Here is a 15,736-nt window from a genome sequence, read left to right on the forward strand (position 1 = left end):
TACTATCAGGCCAGTTCCACTTCTAAGGAGGGCTACCTGATGTGAACACAAAAACTATATTGTTCTTGTTTTCTGGTGGAATTAGGCTTGCTGATTCAGGGTTATGCCCACTTCCCACCGGAAGTGTCATATATAGAGTGTTGTCACACTTAAGGCAAGTAGCTCACTGGCTATTACCTGCTAATCCCATTAAATCCCTAAATTGAGTATTTAGGGGCACCCCTGATGCTGGTAATTTAAGTTTTGATGGATCCAGTAGAAGAGGATATAGAAGAACAGTGAGAGACCAAGAACCTAAACCTGCTGTGGACTTTTGGTTCCAAATCCTGCCTGCCTGCACCAGTCTCCACAATGGTGACCGAGTGGCTCATCCTGTAGCTGAGAAACTACCAAGAATCTAGTTAGACTGTCAACCCTTTGCAAATTACTGGCAATCTTCCTTGGAGTAGAGGAGCTACTCCCCTGCAGTCCATAAGCACCAAAGTTGGGTTCACTGTGCTGCACTCCCCAGCCATCCTGACACAGCAGACACCCGAGAAGATGTACTTGTGCGCTGGATGTCAGATCTGTCCACTGACTGAGTGAGAGTATACCAGGACTGACTGGAGTCGCACAGCACCAATACCTGGGGTACCGGACTCGTTGAAGCAAACACAATTGATGTGAGTTCAATGCGGACTCCCACTACACTAAGACCGAGCCACCATTAGGAACATCAGCACTGCATAGACACACTTCCAGAGTGGCCCAGCTGGTCTAATTTTTGCACCCTCAGCTGGCAAACCTAAAAACCGTGAAGATCTTTGATGCACATAACCCAGCCAATCTATCTACTCTGCATCCGAGCAGCACCCCAGCTTGGGTACCGATGAGCCAGCTGTGCCCCCTTGCTCTCAGGACCCTTGTGATCTTAGACACCCATTGGGAGCTCCCGGGCTTGTCCCCAAGTCCCCCTCTGCAGCCTGTTTTTAGGTGCCTCCATTTTTTTACCTGCAGTAGCATGCAAAGCTACCAAACCAATCAGCATATCTGCACCTGGATGCCACAGAGCAGGTAACAAGTAACTGATTGTGGTACTTTGGACCTTGACCAACAACAGCTTTAAATCCGAAAGGAGACCCCCAGAAACTGACTATAAATTACAGTATGCAACATGTGCCTTGTTCACTCATGGGAAAGCACTGCTGCGTAAGCCACATTTAAGAGAACTTTAACTTACTTGTGAAATTCAATATTTAGAAAAGTACTTACTTGATAATAAAGTTCTTTGTATCCAAATTTATATAACAATATGACTTACTTTTCTAAATTTGTCTTGGACTTATTTTTGAGTCTGCGTCTCATTTATTGCCTCTGTGAGGACAACAAATGCTTAGCACTACCCTCTGCTAAGCCTAAACAGCTCATAGATACTACCACAAAATAGAGCATTTAGTGCTATTCTTTTTGCCTCTGTGAACCAATAAGGGTTGCCTGCACATTACACACTATATCTCATTTTAGTTCACTATATAAAGAGTCAGCTTGCTACATCAATTAGCACAATAAAGTCTCCCAGACATTGAGAGGTAGACCTATGTGACACCATTAGACTGATGGTGCATGTACTAGGATACAGAAACTTGTGGGGGCTCTCACAAAATGAGGGGGGGTAATCAAGAGCCCAAATGGTAAGAGCATTAAGCCCGGTTGGTAAACTCGGGTCCGCTCGCTGAGTTGGCGGAATTCTGGAAATCCCCACTCCCCGGATGAATTTCGGCATTTCTGAATTTTGCCATTCAGGCATGAAGCAGAGTTTTTTTCCATACGATCGCTCGAGTTTCCTTTTGTCTCTCAACCGTGAGAACCAAGACTTTTGGCCGCTTGCGAGTGAGCGCAAGACTAGAGAGCTCCCGTGAGACTTCGCGCTCAATTGCACAGCTTCTGGCCTCAATGGCACCAATCTAGCATCCTTAGTGCCGATCTCACATGGAGCAGTCAAGCAGCTTTTCTGCTTGAGAATTCAGCTGAGAGACAATTGGAGCAGATTATTTTCTCAAACTGGCCATTGGAGTTGTCTTTTTTGTGCAAGAAGCCATTTTTTAAAATTGTTTTTACAAACCTGAAGGAAGTACCTCAGAGACTCCAACTTCATGTTCCTCTCCAACAGGCGTGTCCCAGTGCTTTATTCCTCTCCTGGTCACTTTCTATTGGGATTTGGAGCTGGAAGGATCACTCTCCTTGCCTGCTGCATATATACCATTGGTTTTAAGGATTTTTTTTTAGCTATCACAAGTAAGTTGAAAAACTGGTGTATAAGGATGTTGTTTGTTTGATTGGGGGCATGCCCCTGGATTTATTTGTACTTTCATGAAATTTTAAAAATTTATTTTGATGGGTAGCCTGCACTTTTAGTAGTAGTCTAGTTATTTTTTTACATTTAATTTTTCTTCTTTTGTGAAGAAGAAATGTTGCACAGTTTACTACATTTCCTTCCCGTTTTTTATTAAATTTGCAATATTGATTTAATTCTCTTTGTGTCCTAGCCTGCCAATGGGCCTTCCAGCCAGTAGACCCAGTACTATTCATGGGTGCATCAAACAACTATTTCTGCAGTGTCTGTTGAATTGAAACATCATTTAGGCCATGGGTGGCATTGGATTAAAATGCTAAATGTGTTTTTTTAGTGGTATTTTATTTTTTTGCCCTGCAAACAATGTATAGGTGGGATAATGGCTTTGGAGTGTTATTGTAAGAATTTTTAGCCATGTTAATTTTCATTTTTGGCATTTCTGAATTAATGCTGTGTTCTCTGTGTTACCATGCCTCTTTTGACTGGTCAGCATGTGCCTATGTGTGTTTAGGCCACCATTTGTCATTGTTGTTCATTCCGCATTCAACGACCAGCCCCAGCATCCGCAGGACGTCTCCGGCTGCTGATCTTCAAGGAACCATTCATTGCCCTGTTGCCTTCAAAATAAATTGCTGCTGCCCAGGCGGATCTATGCCCTGCCGAGCTGCTCGTAGTAATTCCATAATTTACTTCCTTAAACTAACTCACCTGGCTCTCAATTAATCCAGCCTTCATGAAGCCCCTGACTCCCGCCTGGGTGCTCTGCCAATAATATATACCCATCTGTTTCAGACTGTTCTTTGCCAAGTAAAAAATCACTTCGGAAATAATTCTTCGTCATTTACCCTTCTCTGATGATCAGCGCCCTCGCAATCCAACTTGCTCACTATTGTCTTGAAGATGAACCCAAATAACTGGGTTTGAAATGCCGTCGACCACCCCACAACATGAATTCCTCATAATCTGGATAAAATATTTATGGAATTCTACTGTATTCTTGTCAATGCGATGTCTTTTTAAAACCCACTATCACTATTTCACAACACGCTTTTTATTATGTGAGCACTCTAGAATTGATTTTGTTTAAATAAATATCTGTCATTTTGACCTCTCTGGGCCACCCCTCTTGCTTTTTGGACCTTTTAGGCCACGCTTGAACTTCTGTTCTTTAAATATTCCTTATCGCCCCAGGTTCACATATTGGGGTACCCTTGTCTCCCAAAACCCCAGTGTTGTTTATTATGCCATGTTGCCAGGGGCCTGCATGTGTTCTTTGTTTTCCAGTCCTCCTGCTTCTTGTTGTGACCATGTGGCTGGCGGCCATTTTACGTGGTCAGCCAGTGTGCTTTCCCCATAGGCCTGCATGTCTTCTGTATTTGTGGCCATGCCTTCTTGCTGGTTTTGTTCTGACCATGTGGATGGTGGCCATTTTGTATAGCCAGCCAGTGTTCTGACCAGGTGGCTGGTGGCCATTTTGTGTAGCCAGCCAGAGTGCTTTCCAAATAGGCCTGCATGTCTTCTTTGATGGTGGCCATGCCTTTTTGCTAATTGTTCTTGTTGTGACCATGTGGCTGGTGGCCATTTTGTGTAGCCAGCCACTTTGCTTTTGCCTATAGACCTGCATGTCTTCTATGAAATTGTGACCATGCCTCCGTGCTCAGTGTTAGTTGTGGTTGATGACCATTTTACACTGGCTGGCAGCCATTTTGTATGTCCAGCCAGTAGACTTTTCACTTATCTCAAATTTTTCTAGTTCGGTTTTTTGAATTTCATTGTTTTAATTATACATTATGCTAGTTTTTTATTTATATTTATTTATCACTGCATACACGCCGACACTGCCAGGAGTCATTACTTACCGCCAACAGCGCCGCCGCCACGGGACTGCAATTCCCGTCATTCTCAGCGGCGGCGCGCTTTGCTAACGTCACGCCAGCGCACGGAGGCGCATTAAAAGCATCGCGGAGGCCGGCGGAGCGGGGGTCATCACTGCATACACGCCGACACTGCCAGGAGTCATTACTTACCGCCAAAAGCGCCGCCGCCACAGGACTGCAATTCCCATCATTCTCAGCGGCGGCGCGCTTTGCTAACGTCACACCAGTGCCCGGAGGCGCATTAAAAGCATTGCGGAGGCCCGCATCGCGGGACGCGTGCGGGTCACGCGCCGTGCAAAGCCCGGGCCAAGGGCGGGCCCGTTTAAGCCCGTTCAAGACCGGACAAGTACGGGACGGACCATCCCTCTTATGCCCCATTTAAAGTAAGGAACATCCTCATTACTATTATTGTGCCCTTTTATACTGTCTGTGTTAAAATCCTCCCGGATAACTTAATAAGACTTATTTTGCATATTGTAGTGGCTGAAAGCACCAATTATGACATCTGTTACCACAACAACCCAACGAGACAGTAGTGTGACCAGTGCTGGCTCAATGTTGGGTACTTTGGACAATTTCCTCATACGGGTGTCGTCAGCTCTGGCTAAAGACATTGAATTGTCAGAAAAAAGGCTATCCCTAGACCCTGTATTTGCTAAACGGTCATCTATGGGAAGCCTGGCAGGGGCTAAATCTCCTGTCTGTCTTGACACCGAGCCAGATGACTCTTTATGTTCCTTGGATGAAGCTACAAAAAGCCTACTTGTCTCTACTAAGGATCTTATTGCGGTTCCGTCCAAACAGGTTACTGCTACGCTGGGGAAGAATACAAAGACCCCTTCTCAGAATCCTTTGATGTCTCCCTTAATAAAAACCAGATCAGCACTCATAGCCAAAAAGGGTATGATGAATCAAGTGCACGTCTGTGGAAAACAAAAGTGCAGGCAATAAAACACCTGTCCAAACGAAACCCAAGTGTAAAAAAAGGAAGTTGGGAAATGATGCTTTAACTAAGAAAAGTATTATAAATAAAGATTGCTCTGGTCCACCATACGTAGCAAATAAAGAAATTTCCCCTAAGATGGGTACTGACAGAGACTTTTCAGAGGAGCTGGGAATTTTGTTTTGGAAAAAAATGGAAGACTTGCTTAAAAAGATGATTCATCCATTTCACGGAAGATTGGATCGTATTGAGTCTAGACTCTCATGTCTTGAACTTTCGCTAGTATCAGTCCAGCAGACCTTGAGTAATCGGACTAGCGAGCAACAAAGTATTTTGAAGTCATCCCACTGCTAAAAAGCTGTGGGTAAAACTCAAAATGGGTTGTCAAATAGTGCTAGCATTTTTGCTGTTAATGAGCCGGTGTCTTCTGGTGCTCCTATCCCTCCTCTTATCCCTCCTGACAAAGTGGCTGAGGCCAGCCAAACTGAGCAGGGAGCTAAGGGTAAAAATGTGGGGCAAAGCAAATTGGCATCTATTGCAGCTACTATACCAACTAAACCGGCAGAAATTGCGTCATCTAATCTACCTACCGTAGATCTCCCCCCTGAATCTGTCCCTTATGTGGTTATACTGGCAGGTGTGCCTTCATTGGGACCTGGTAAAAGGGAGACACATACAGAGCTCAAAAATAAGTGCTCATTTTGGTTAAATGCAAACAGGCCGTTGCCCGCGTATAACAGGGCCGAGATTTTGTCCGTCAGAAGAGTAAATTGGGTAGGTAGAAGTATAAAAACAGTTGAGGGGGATTGTGTGATTGTCAATTTTAGAGACAGGCGATGTGTTGAATACATCTGTAACTGGCCACAAACTGATTCTAGATCTTGGATTCAATCACTTCCCTTGACCTGTTGTTATGCCTCCATGCAAGATTTATGTGGTAAAATGTCCCTATGGAATGTTTGTCCTAGTCACCCGGTTGTACGGAATTTAAGCTTATTTAACCGGTTCTCGGCCCTATCCGGATTGGAGGATTGTGACTGACAGCAAAAGGAGGCTGGGGGTGAGTCTACTAGTCCTAGCAGCTTATATAGTTCTTTAGAGTTATTTCCATTGTTAGGTGAGGGTCTATTGTCTGTTGGTTTAGTTACAGCTGGGGGAGGGCCAAGTCCTGGTGCAAATGTTCATAATAGTTCTATTATATGCCTAGGTTCAGACCCCCCCTTAGACCCACGCCTAAACGGGGTAGCTAATTTATCATTTATGGTTAAGAACGTGTTGCTTGACTGTAGTACTATCCTCACTAGGGATGTACCTTCTGAGGATCCCAAAATCACAGGTGAATGCTCAATGACATACCCGCGCCTTACCTTAGGCCGAAATGCCCCCAGCAAGGAACCACTCACTATTGCTGTATATTTGTCAATAGTCCCGTGTCCCACTGTGGATAGGACTGTAATTAACGAAGGCAAGCAGATTACACATGGATTGACCTCTATGTTATCGTGGAATCTCGCTGGCATTGGGCCTAAGGTTGCTTCTCCGTGTTCGTCTGAATTTATAAACGATTTTGATATTTGTCTCTTTCAAGAGACTTGGTCCGTTGATCCTGTTTATAACCTAGGTTATTTAAATTTTCATGCCCCCGCTGTGAGAGGACCTAGGGGACGCCCTATGGGAGGATTGATTATTTGGATCAAACAGCATATTAGTTGTGGTATTCAATCTATCCCGTCGGAGCATTGTGATATTCTGGCTGTTAGGCTTGATGTGTTTGGTTACCGAAAAAATTGTTATTATTAATGTGTACGCCCGAGGCGTTCCAGGAGGGAAAAAATCTTTCTTGGCCTTAGAATCTCTGACTGAATCACAGCCAGATGGGGTATTACCATTAATTGTGGGTGATTTTAATTCAACTTTTGAACCACTAGGTCTGGGAAGTGCAAACTTACTGGAAAAGGAGGACAGTAGATGGGGTGTCCCCGAATTGGAGGCAGGGCCATCAGTCAAATGGACTGAGGCGGCGTTGTTTTTGAATGGATTCTGTTTAGGCAAGCAACTAAGAGCCGCAAATGGTCGGACTTTGTCTGACAAGAAGCGAGCAAAAACTTATGATAACGGGTTAAGGTCTAGTAACATTGACTATCTACTTGTCCATCTGAAGCTGTGGCACACTCTGGTGGACATGGAAGTCAAGTCTCGTGTTGAAAGTGACCATAACCCTCTTGCCGCATTATTTAGGCTGGGGTTGGAGGGTAGTGCTTCCCTTAGTGAAGATTTACCTATCCCCCAGACTACTTTATCAAATGATGAGCGGCATCTTAAATGGTCTATAGTGAGCAAAAAAGCTGATACACTAATTGCTATTAACGCCCAGCTTGATAAGGTACTAGATAAGATGGGTGATGGCGCGTATTCTGGGTTGAAGTTCCGCCGTTTTGAGTATGATCATAATGAATTATTTACTAACCTCAAAGCCACGTTCTCTAAAATTGGTGCTACCAAGCCCATGGTGAGCAAAAAGCCTGATAGATGGTATAATAAGTCCTGTAGGGACGCTCGGGCTGGTCTGAGTCTAGCATTAAAATCCAGGAATCTAGAGGCAATTAGAGCAGCCCGTCGTAATTATAGTGTGATTACCAGTAGGGCAAAAAGAGAGTGTGACGACCAAGTGTGGCTGAACCTTAAAGATGCATGCTCAACAAAGAATCAGGCACTTTTTTGGGACGTTTATAAATGGGAAGGTGGTGGACTTGTGGCCAGCCCACAAAAACAATGTACCCCAAAATTCTTGGGTTGAATATTTTAAGCCGCAGTATGCTAATGCTGAAGGTAATTGTTGCGGGATGACTCTTGCCCCTAAATTTTATGAAGGCAATGTTTTTAGCTTAGGGGATGTTGACAAGGCATTGATTGCTGTTAATGAAGGGCGAGCTCCAGGGATGGATCGCATACCCGTGGATTTATTCCTTAGTGACAAAGTGAGATGGAGAGTTTATATTAGTTATTTAGCTAATGCCATTGCCCAGGGGATGGCCGTTCCTCATACCTGGAAAGGAGCAGAAATTGTGCCCATCGACAAAAAAGGTGATAAGTCTTTAGCGAGTAACTACAGGCCTATCAGCTTGATTGACTCCTTACAAAAACTAATGGGTCGTCTGATCCTGGGTAAGTTACAGGACTGGATGGAAGAGGGGAATATCCTCAGCCCGTTGCAAGCCGGGTTTCGCTCAAGGACTAGTACGATTGATCAGGTCTTTAGATTTATTCTTTTGTACTGGCGTGTTGTGGTATTGGGCAAAGGTACATTATATGCTGTTTTTGTGGACCTGAAGGCAGCATTCGATCTTGTCCACAGGGGCATCAGTTGGATCCCTGGTTCCAACTGATGCCCCTGTGTTGGCAGGTGAGTGTGTCCCGGTCCTTATGTTTGCGGACGACACCCTAATACTTGCCAAAACTCCAAGTGGTCTTCAGAAGGCACTCCAGCGCTTTATGGACTTTTGCGATATGCGAGGGCTCGAAATTAATAGCGCTAAAACAAAATTTATGGTACTTACTGAACCGAGTCGTCTAAAACAAATCAAACGGTTCAAAGGAAGCATATGTATGGGCAATTGCCGGCTAGAGCGGGTCAATGCCTTCACCTATTTAGGTGTTAACCTTCAGTGCGATATGAGCTGGAATAGGCAGTTAGATACAAGTGCACTGAGGTTTAAGCAACAAGCAGGCGATTTACTCAAAAGATTTAAGACTTCCTTCACCAAACCAATTAGGTCTGTTTTAGAGATCTATGGGATGAAAGTTTTGGGTTCAGTTCTTTATGGCGCCGAGTTGTGGGGATTTTCCAACTTGAAGCACTTGGCCACCCTAAAAAACTAGTTCCTTAGGAAAGTTACCTCTGTCCCACAAAGTACCCCCCTAATTCCCCTGTTTTATGACCTCGGCAAGAAGTCTGTGACTGATCTTGCCATGTTGCGACCAGTATTATACTGGCGTAGGTTGTGGACAACGGAGGAATTGTATCATTATGCTAGGGGTCTTAAGGATGTTATTGAGAAGGATAGCTTCCATAAAATTAAGTGGCTGTAATCAATTGGTTCTCTTTTAGGGAGAATGGGGTTGAGGGAACTGTGGGATGATCCTACTAATACTGTTTTTCCCTCTAAGGCAGAAATGAAAAAAATCTATTGGGAAATGATTTTTTCCGAAAAGTGTTATGTAAATGCTTCTGCCCATCTCACAGAACGCTTTTTTGAATTCAAATCCCACCCATTATTGGAACCCTATTGGGACTCAATAGAGAAACCATTAGATCGGAAGCTTTACTTCCAATTTAGGATTGGATCCCTCCCTATCAGGGCATTTACTTCTAGCTGGGTGGGGATAGATGGTGATAAATGTCGTAAATGCAAGGATAAGGTAGGGACGTTGAGCCATTTCTTGTTTTTCCCTCCATTGTATGCTGCCCCAAGAAATAAATGGCTCATACCAATATGTCGTCTTATTGGGGTTCGGAAACATGACGAGGCATTACGAATATTACGTTCTGATCCCAGCCTCCCAATTGCACTGGCTATGGCAAAATTCTTGAAATGGGCATGGGTAATAAGAGCCAACGAAGATTGCTAGGTATAGGAAATCCGAAAAATCTTAAGATGGAGATTCGCTCTAGTTACGATCACCTTATGTACATCCCCTTTTTAAGAAACCTATTTGACACTAATTATGTGAGTTTAATTGTTTTTTATCAATTTTAATTATTTATCAAATTGTTTTATGACTTGTATTATGTTTTATCTATTCTTGTGATACTTTTATGACTTATTGTCGAATAAAGTTATAAATAAATAAATATATATATTACCTACTGGGGGTCGCCAGTAGGTAGTTATAGTTAGGACCAATAACTTTAGCGTCAGTTAAGGAATCTTCGCGAATTTTTCAAAACTCGTGGGGCGCTCCGGTCAGCTCCTATCATTAAATTTTCGGGGTGATTCGGCAAGTGGGGGCCGAGAAAAAAGGGGGGGTTCCAAAACGTGGTTTCGCCATGTTAATTCCCATAGGGAACTTTAGACACGGCTACAGCCCAAACTGCTGAACGGAATTACACTAAATTTGCCAAAAAGGTAGCCCTTGGTTTAGAAAGATCCCTTTTTGTTAAATGGTGCAAATCCATTCAGCAGTTCATGAGAAATTAGAAAGTTCTAACGACACATCTCATTGTGAGATCTGATTGACTGTCCGCACTTCATCCTGGAATTGCTGGCAGCCATCCTGGGACCAATATACATGATAGTACCCTATTGAAATGCATTGTAGTGAATCGAAGATTTTGAGGGTTACCAAAAGGAGAACTATAAAGGGTGATAACAGACTTTAGTTACATTAGAATTCATTTGTTGATGGTACCATACTAATTTCAGAAAATGTGGTGTGTTCTAAGGTGATTTTACCCTGTGAAAAACCTTCTGCTGGGATATCATGAATCATGTTTGAGAGAAACTGAAACTGAAGCTAAAATGAGAGCATATTTTCTGTAAATTCACATTATCTTTCTCAGTCATGTGAGAATGAAGACTGTCATTCTCAGTAAACCATGTACAGCCAACAAGGGCAGAGACTGTCAGTTGATTCCTTTCTGTCAACTGTGATATCCATGTTTCAAGTGTGATATCAAATATCTTCCTGTTAGATTTCAACAGAAGCAGCCTGTCAGGTGATGCCTTTGTGTTCTACTGCAGCTTCCCAGAGTGTTCTAAAGAACAACTAGAGCGCTAACAGCCTTACTTATGACAAAGGTATGGCACACCTGAAGCCATCTTGATTGGAATAAACTGGTAACACTTAAAACATTTAATTTAAAAAGGAACAAAATGAGGGGGCTCATTTTATCATAGAACTTATGGTTAGTACTGTAGTAAGAAAAATTAAGACATGTTTTAAGTGAGATCCCAAATATCTTCCTGTTATATTTCAACAGGAGCAGCCTGTCAGTTAATTGCTTTGTGTTCTACTGCAGCTTCCCAGAGTGTACTAAAGAACAACTAGAGCACTAACAGTCTTACTTATGACAAAAGTATGGCACACCTGAAGCCATCTTGATTGGAATAAACTGGTAACTCTTAAAACAATTAATTTAAAAAGGAACAAAATGAGGGTGTTCATTTTTTCATAGAAATTATGGTTAGTGCGGTAGAAAGAAAAATTAGGACATGTTTCAAGTGTGATCTCAAAAATCTTCCTGTTATATTTCAACAGGAGCAGCCTGTCAGTTGATGCCTTTGTGTTCTACTGCAGCTTCCCAGAATGTTCTAAAGAACAACTAGAGCGCTAACAGTCTTACTTATGACAAAATGATGGCACACCTGAATCCATCTTGATTGAAATAAACTGGTAACTCTTAAAACATTTAATTTAAAATGGAACAAAATGAGGGGGCTCATTTTATCATAGAACTTATGGTTAGTACTGTAGTAAGAAAAATTAAGACATGTTTTAAGTGAGATCCCAAATATCTTCCTGTTATATTTCAACAGGAGCAGCCTGTCAGTTAATTGCTGTGTGTTCTACTGCAGCTTCCCAGAGTGTTCTAAAGAACAACTAGAGAGCTAACAGTCGTACTTATGACAAACTTATGGCACACCTGAAGCCATCTTGATTGGAATAGACTGGTAACACTTAAAACATTTAATTTAAAAAGGAACAAAATGAGGGGGTTCATTTTGCCATACAAATTATGGTTATTGCTGCAGAAAGAAATTTAGGGCATGTTTTAAGTGAGATCTCAAATCCTCTTCTATTTCATTAGAAAATTCTGACATGCAGACTGAAACAATCACTTTCAATACCAGCAGTAGACTTCCAGTTAATTCCCTGGTGAGCAGTAGCTTTACTACAGTGATCTAAAAAACAACTAGAGTGCTAACATTCTTGATGGAATCAAAGTAAAAAACTGAAAGCATTTCCTACTGAGGAGACTGCAGTAAATGATGAAATTAGGAAACTTCATAACAAATAAGTCTCCCAAGATGGCCGCAAGAGAAAAAAGAGCCCAAATGTAGCACAAATATCACCCAGATGTAGCCCACATATAGCCCAATGACAGAAGTGTGCAAAACACTTTTTATTTTTAGTTTTTCTGCAGTTTTATTTAGTGCAGACTGGTCAATTATTGGAGCGTTACATCTTACTTGGACCCCTTATTGCGTATTTTGCATGAAGTACATGAGATTGATCTTGAAAAACATTGAACTTTACGATTCTATTAATCTGAAATTGCTCTGAAACGGGCTTTGTAACACCCATTTTTACCTACTGGTTTTCATTAATTCTCACTGTATTGTATTAGGAAAGAGAATGTTCTGTTTTTATGTACACTTTTATGATCTGTGTTTCTAAATCAGATCGAATAAAGTTTAATGAATTCTATGGCAGGACGAAGGCAAGGATTATGCATATCTTTCCTCACTTTATTTGCATAGCAGTTCAAAGAAAACGTAACACAACAATCATTAAACAAAAGACTACACAACCCATGAACCATTAGGGGGGTAGTCTCCAAGGTAACTATAGTCCAATCATATCACAGTCCATCGTATATAATACCATGACGTCCCTTCCGCTTCCTCTTTCTTCACTGCTCGTCAGTTAAGTGCATTCCTTACATTCTTAGCTTAATCTGACATTGTTGCTGTTTGTATAGCGGTTTCTTGTGCACGTTATTAGCATTATTGCCTTGGTATTGTTTCATATTCCCTGCCCGACAGCGTTCTCCCCCTTGCAGTTAATCCTGCTGTGCGCTCTGCGCACGGTGAGATCCTGTCAGGTGTGTCTGGTCCGAGCGAGGCAGCTCCGTCGAGCTCTTCCGCTGGTCTTTACGTGCGTTTGGGAATCCGGTCACTCCTTTAGTGTCCGCTTGATTCCCGACCAACCCTCGCCTAATTTTGACACCGCTACGCTGAGATTTCCCCACAAGGCTATGTTGGTATTGCGCCTCAGTCTATTCTTATAACAGCTTCGGGAAAGCCCAGCTGTTGGAGTACCAGCGAGGGGGCTGCCTTAAGGATTTTAAGGGCATTTGTTCGGTGCTCACACCCTCTGCTATCATGTCTTCTCCAGAAGACCATTTTTACTCCTCCTACCAGGAAGTGGAGGATAAATGGCGCCCCAACTTCTCCCTTCAGCAGTGGACCAAGCCCTCTCTCTGGCTATTTCTAGGGCGCTGGCTCCTCCTAGGGATCAGGTTGAAAAACTGATGAAAAGCATCCCTGGGGTGTTCAGTGACCCTGATCTGGTGGTGGCTGGTCCCAGTAGCTCCCAGATGAGGAATAAAAGGTCCATTAAGCATAACCCGGGGCACTTGGAAGGATTTTAAAAACTAACAGAGACCTTCCTCAAGAGTGCGCGAACGCTAAAACATGCACCCTGCCGGGAGGAGGAGGAGTCCAGAGAAAATTGCGACGCTGTCACCACTATTGTAGACCCCGACAGCGGGTTTCCCTTAGAGGGAGAGGGTATATCGGAGGACGATTTCTCCTCCGATGAGGTTAAGGACTCGGGGCGTCCCTGTTGTCCAGTGTCCCACTTCTCTCAGTCCCATTTGGGGACAGGGTCCATTCGGACATGTTCGAGCCTACCCAAATTTATCATCCTAGGTCGGCAGAGTGGACCCCTGACACCAAAGTTGCAGAGTATGTGGTGGGGGAAATCCATCACCCCCTTGAAAGGGAGGTCAGGAATAGGATGAGGGGAGAATATCACAGGCCCTCACTGAAGGGGAAGGTGGCACACACGCCTGAAATTGATGAGAAACTATGTACCTTTTTCTCCAAGTATATGAGGGATCCCAAGAAAGCAATTGATAGGTCTTGGACGTGGTAGGGCCCTTGACAAAAATTATTCAATTGGCGGAGCATTCTAAAGAGTCAGGATCCCCTTTGTCCACGGATATTGTGGCTGGTTGGGCGCACTACCCTAAACCCTAAAACACTACCTCCTCCACTACCCAAACACCACTGCACTACCCTAAACCCTAAAACACTACCCCCAGAACGGCACCCTACACTACCCAAACATAACTGCACCACCCTAAACCCTAAAACACTACTATCAGCATGACTCCCTACACTACCCAAACACCACTGCACTACCCTAAACCCAAAAACACTACCCCAACACAACCCTGTTCACTACCTAAACACAACTGCACTACCCTAAACCCTAAAACACTACCCCCGGCACGATCCCTTCACTACCCAAACACCACTGCACGACCATAAACCCTAAAACACGACCCCCTACACTACAAAAACACTACTGTACTACCCCAAACCCTAAAACACTAGAACACAGCATGACCCCCTATAGTACACAAACACCACTGCACTACCCTAAACCCTAAAACACTCCCACCAGCATGACCCCCTACACTACTCAAACACCACTGGACTACCCTAAACCCTAAACCACTACCACAGCACGACCCCCTACACTACCCATACACCACTGCACTACCCTAAACCCTAAAACACTACCCCTAGCATGACCCCCTACACTACTGCAATACAGTAAACCCTGAAGCACTACCCCAGCACAACCCCCTATAATACTCAAACACCACTACACTACCCTAAACCCCAAAACACTACCCCAGCACAACCCCCTACACTACCCAAACACCACTGACTACCCTAAACCCTACAAAAAAACACCCACCCCATGCCCAAAACCCCATTAGCTCTCACTCCTCGTGGTTCCTCTCTCCTCATGGTTCCTGCTTCACATCGTCTCTGAGGGGCGGTGCAGATCGTTGTGAGGAAACGGAACAGCCTCTGTTTCCTTACAACAACGTGGATCGTCAACATGTTTCTTAGAACGCATGGTCATTTACCATACATACCTTTACACCACAATTTGTTGTAAAGGCATGCGTGGTAAATGACCATGCATTCTAAAAAAAATGTGTAGTAATGACTTTTCGATGTACAACGCATGCGTGGTAATGCATGCATTGTAATGGTATCGCGAAGTAAAAAAGTCGTTGTAACGGCTGTTTACCGATTGAAGCTGGCCCCTGTTCTTCAGTGAGATGTTTATTTGATTAATTAGGAGGAAGGAATGTGTTTTTATTTTTACTGAAAAGTGCATTCCCAGCCTGGTTTCACTTCCAGTGAGAAAGTGGAAGAGTCTGTTTGGATCTAAAGGAGTTCTGTTGTTGGACGGGGCCGGCGCGACACATCATCAGAAAACATAGCTAATGGAAAGCGTCCTCCCTGAAGTGTGGAGCAGTGCCATGAGAGGTCAAAGAGTGTGCGTCTCACAGCAGTATGACCGTACCGCTTGACCCATTTGCTGTCTCCAGGGTACTGGAGGCAGAAGCGGCATCACAGGTCCTCTTGAAGACCGTTGTAGCACTCATTCTACATTTTGGTACTAGGGCATTTTAACTTTGTTGTTCCTGCCAGATACAAAGAGAAGATCCTTTGTTATTCAGTGACCTCGTTATCTTGTTTGTGGGTTGTGGTGCTTGTCACTTCACTGCCCCGCCGATGCACATGACTGGGCACCCCACCTCGTGTGCCATCT

This window comes from Triturus cristatus, chromosome 8 (assembly GCF_964204655.1).
Source record: "Triturus cristatus chromosome 8, aTriCri1.1, whole genome shotgun sequence".
Classification (NCBI taxonomy): Eukaryota; Metazoa; Chordata; class Amphibia; order Caudata; family Salamandridae; genus Triturus; species Triturus cristatus.